We start from the raw sequence: 5,597 nt of genomic DNA, 5'->3' as shown, positions 1-5,597 counted from the left end.
GGAAAGGATCTTAAGAGCTGTGAAGCAAAAGCATCAGGTAAACTATAAAGGAGAACCTATCAGATTAACAGTAGATTCCTCAGCAGAAACCATACAAACTGTAAGGGCTTGGGGTCCTGTTTTTAGCCTCCTTAAACAAAATAATTATCAGCCAAGAATTTTGTACCCAGCACAACTAAGCTTCATAAATGAAGAAAAGGTACAGTCTTTTCCAGACAAACAAATACTGGGAGAATTCACCACTACAAAGCCAGTACTACAAGAAACTGCTAAAAGGAGCTCTAAATTTTGAAACAAATCCTCAAAATAAACCAAAATAGAACCTCCTTAAAGCATAAATTTCACAGGACCTATATAACAATAACACAATGAAAAAAAAAAACAGGATATTCAGGCAACAAATAGCATGATGAATAGAATAGTACTCATATCTCAATACTAACATTGAATGTAAGTGGCCTAAATGTTCCACTTAAAAGATACAGAATGGCAGAATGGATAAGAATTCACCAACCGGCCAGGCGCGGTGGCTCAAGCCTGTAATCCCAGCACTTTGGGAGGCCGAGACGGGCGGATCACGAGGTCAGGAGATCGAGACCATCCTGGCGAACACTGTGAAACCCCGTCTCTACTAAAAAACACAAAAAACTAGCCGGGCGAGGTGGCGGGCGCCTGTAGTCCCAGCTACTCGGGAGGCTGAGGCAGGAGAATGGCGTAAACCTGGGAGGCGGAGCTTGCAGTGAGCTGCTGAGATCCGGCCACTGCACTCCAGCCCGGGCTACAGAGCGAGACTCCGTCTCAAAAAAAAAAAAAAAAAAAAAGAATTCACCAACCAAGTTTCTGCTGTCTTCAGGAGACTCACTTAACACATAAGATCTCACATAAACTTAAGGTAAAGGGGTGGAAAAAGATTTCCCATGCAAATGGACACCACAAGTAAGCAGGAGTAGCTATTCTTATAACAGACAAAACAAACTTTAAAGCAATAGCAGTTTAAAAAGACAAGGAGGAACAAAGACTAGTCCAACAGGAAAATATCACAATTCTAAATATATATTCAACTAACACTGGAACTCCCAAATGTATAAAACAATTACTACTAGACCTAAGAAATGAGATAGATGGCAACACAGTAATAGTGGGGGACTTGAATACTCCACTGACAGCAGTAGACAGGTCATCAAGACAGAAAGTCAACAACGAAAAAATAGACTTAAACTGTACCCTAAAACAAGTGGACTTAATAGATATTTACAGAACATTCTACCCAACAACTGCAGAATATACATTCTATTCATTAGCACACGGAACATTCTCTAAGATAGACCATATGATAGGCCACAAAACAAGTCTCAGTAAATTTCAGAAAATCAAAATTATATCAAGTCCTCTCAGATCACAGTGGGAAAAAACACTGGAAATCAACTCTAAAAGGAACACTCAAAACCATGCAAATACGAGGAAATTAATAATCTGGTCCTCAATGATTGTTGGGTCAATAATGAAATCAAGATGGAAATTAAAACATTCTTTGAACTGATCAATAGTAGTGACACAACCTATCAAAACCTCTGGGATACAGCCAAAGTGGTGCTAAGAGGAAATTTCATATCATTAAGTGTCTACATCAAAAAGTCTGAAAGAGCACAAATAAACAATCTAAGGTTGGACCTCATGGAACTGGAGAAACATGAACAATCAAAACCCAAACTTGGCAGAAGAAAAGACATATTGAAGATCAGAGCAAAACTAAATGAAATTGAAACAAACCGAAAATACAAAAGATAAGTGAAACAAAAAGCTGGTTCTTTGAAAGGATAAATAAAATTGATAGACCATTAGCAAGATTAACCAAGAAAAGAAGAGAGAAGATCTAAATAAGCTCAATTAGAAATGAAATGGAAGATATAACAACTGATACCACAGAAATATAAAAGATTAGTCAAGGCTACTATGAACACCTTTATGCACACAAACTAGAAAACATAGAGGAGATGGATAAATTCCTGTAAATATACAACCCTCCTAGATATAGAATCTCTGAACAGACTAATAACAAGCAGCAAGATTAAAATGGTAACGAAAAAAATTGCCAACAACAAAAAAAGTCTAAGAGCAGACAGATTTACAGCTGAATTCTATTAGACATTCAAAGAATTACTACAAATCCTATTGACACTATTCCAAAAGAGAGAAAAAGGGCATCCTCCCTACACCATCCTATGAAGCCAGTATCACCCTAATATCAAAACCAGGAAAGAACATAACAACAACAACAAAAACAAAAACACTGCAGACCAATATGCCTGATGAATATAGATACAAAAATCTTCAACAAAATACTAGGTAACCAAATCCAACTGCATATCAAAAAGATAATCCACCATGATCAAGTGGGTTTTATACCAGGGATGCAGGTATGGTTTAACATACAGAAGTCAGTAAATGTGATATACCACATAAACAGAATTAAAAACAAAAATCACATGATCATCTCAATAGATGCAGGAAAAGCATTTGACAAAATCCAGCAACCTTTATGATCAAAACCCTCAGCAAAATTGGCATAGAAAGGACATACCTTAAGGTAATAAAAGTCACCTACAACAAACCTAGAGTCATCATTACACTGAAGGGGGAAACACTGAGAGCATTCCTCCTGAGAAACGGAACAAGGCAAGGATGCCCACTTTCACCACTTCTATTCAACATAGTACTGGAAGTCCTAGCCAGTGCAATCAGACAAGAGAAAGAAATAAAGGACATCCGAATCAGTAAAGAGGAAGTCAAACTGTCACTGTTTGCTCATGATATGATCATATACCTAGAAAACCCTACAGATGGGAGGCTGAGGCTGGAGAATCACTTGAACCCAGGAGGTGGAGGTTGCAGTGAACCGAGATCATGCCACTGCACTCCAGCCTGGCAACAGAGCGAGGCTCCATCAAAAAAAAGAAAGGCGGGGGCGTGGCGGGGAGGGAAAGGGAGGGGACGGAAGGGGAGGAGAGGAGAGGAGAGGAGAGAAGAACCCTAAAGACTCATCCAAAAAGCTCCTAGAACTGGTAAGTGAATTCAGCAAAGTTTCAGGATACAAAATTAATGTAGAACTCAGTAGCTCTGCTATACACCAACAGCAACCAAGTTGAGAATCAAATCAAGAACTCAATCCCTTTCACAATAGCTGCAAAAAATAAAATAGCATACTTTGGAAAATACCTAACCAAGGAGGTGAAAGACCTCTACAAGGAAAACTACAAAACACTGCTGAAAGAAATCATAGACAACACAAATAAATGGAAACACATCCCATGCTCTTGGATGGGTAGAATCAATATTGTGATTATATTGTGCCATAATCAATTTGTGATTATATTGTGCCATAATCAAAAAATCAAAAAATAATAGATGTTGGCATGGATGTGGTGAAAAGGAAACAGTTTTACACTGTTGGTGGGAACATAAACTAGTACAACCACTATGGAAAACAGTGTGAAGATTCATTAAAGAACTAAAAGTACATCTACCATTTGATCCAGTAATCTCACCTATATATATATACTCAGAGGAAAAGAGGTCATTATACAAAAAAGATACTTGCTCACACATGTTTATAGCAGCACAATTTGCAACTGCAAAAAAATATGGAAACAGCCCAAATGTCCATCAATCAAGGAGTATTTAATGAAAATGTGATATAGATAGAGATAGAGATAGATAGAGATAGAGATAGAGATAGAGATAGACATAGAGATAGAGATAGAGATAGAGATAGAGATAGAGATATACCATGGAATACCACTCAGCCATAAAAAGGAACGAAATAATGGCATTCACAACAACCTGTATGGAATTAGAGATTATTATGCTAAGTGAAGTAACTCGGGAATGGAAAACCAAACATCACAGGTTCTCACTCATGTATGGGAGCTAAGCTATGAGGACCCAAAGGCATAACAATGATACACTGGACTTTAGGGACATGGGGGAAAAAATGAGGGGTGGCAAGGGATAAAAGACTACACACTGGGTACAATGTACACTGCTTGGGTGATGGGTGCACCAAAATTTCAGAAATCATCACTAAAGAATTTATTCATGTAATCAAACACCACCTGTTCCCTCAAAACCTATTTAAAAATAAAAAATAAAATAAATATAAATAAAACATAGGAACCCAAACCTAACACAACTGTAAAAAGAAATGCACAAATCCACAAATGTGGTTGGAGATTAAATTCACCTCTCTCAATATTTGATAGAACAAGTAGACAGAAAATTATCTAAAACATGGAATATGTGAACAATACTATCAACTAAGTTGACCTAATTGACATTTATAGAACAATCCACAACCAACAACAGCAGAATACACATTCTTCTTATGTGCATGTGAAACACTCTTGTGCATGCGAAACATAGACCATACTCTGGGCCATAAAACCAGTCTAAATAAATTTAAAAGAATTTAGGTCATACAAAGTCTATTCTGTGACTACAGAGGAATAAAATTTTTAAAATGACTAACGTAGAAATCTCTAGAAACCAAAGGTTAAAAGGCAAATTGGCTCTGGTTGGAATCACAGGGATGCTAAGACCACTGCCTGGGCCTTCGCTGACCATGCTGTCCCAGGTGGCATATTCTGCCACCGCCATGGTGGCCCCCTCTCTTAAGAATACAGCCTTAGTAGGTCCAGGGATATTGCAGGCAACAAAGACCTTTCATACAGGGCAGCCACGCCTTGCCCCTCTACCACCTCTTCCTGAATATGGAGGAAAAGTTCATTTGGGGCTGATCCCTGAGGAATTCTTCCAGTTTCTTTATCCTAAAACTGGTGTAACAGGACCCTTTGTGCTCAGAACTCGGCTTATCTTGTGTGCTTTATCCAAGGAAAAATATATGATTATCCCAGAGACCTTCTCTACCACATCAATAGTATGCTTACTTGTCTATATAATATAAAAATATGGTGCCTCTATTGGAGATTTTGCTGAAAAATTCAGTGAACAAAAAATTGCCCAACTAGAAGAGGTAAAGCAGGCTTCTATCAAACAAATCCAGGATGCAGTTGATTTGGAGAAGTCACAGCCAGCACTCCTTCAGAAGCGCCATTACCTTTTGGATGTGCAGAAAAACAACATTGCTATGGCTTTGGAGGTTACTGGGAACAACTGCATAGAGTATATAAGTAAGTAAAGAATCACCTGGACTATCATATATCTGTGCAGAACATGATGCTTTGAAAGAAACGAGAACACATGATAAATTAGGTAGAGAAGCACGTGGTGCAGAGCATCTCTGCGCAGCAGGAAAAGGAGACAATTGCCAAGTGCACTGCCAACCTAAAGCTGCTGGCGAAGAAGCCTGAAGCACAGCCAGTTATGTAAATGTATCTATCCCAATTGAGACAACTGGAAAGAGTTGATTGACTAAATGGAAACTAGTCTATATTACAAAATATTTCTGTATTGTATTTTTGTGTTCTGCATTCTGTATTTTTAGGAGAGATAAACTATAACTTCAGTAGAAGTTACCTCTCCTAAAAATGAAAAGGTTGTTTCATATAGTGAGATAACTAAATCTATTGTCCCTATTGTCC

At 38.0% G+C, this 5,597-nt stretch overlaps 1 pseudogene; it reads left to right on the top strand.

The window, feature by feature from the left end:
• Window positions 1-4,618: 4,618 nt before the first annotated feature.
• LOC112623732 lies at window positions 4,619-5,385 on the top strand (annotated as a pseudogene).
• Window positions 5,386-5,597: the final 212 nt, after the last annotated feature.

The sequence above is a fragment of the Theropithecus gelada genome, chromosome 4 (genome assembly GCF_003255815.1).
Source record: "Theropithecus gelada isolate Dixy chromosome 4, Tgel_1.0, whole genome shotgun sequence".
Lineage (NCBI taxonomy): Eukaryota > Metazoa > Chordata > Mammalia > Primates > Cercopithecidae > Theropithecus > Theropithecus gelada.
The sequence above is the reverse complement of the archived record's forward strand: the minus strand, read 5'-3'. Positions and strand labels throughout refer to the sequence as shown.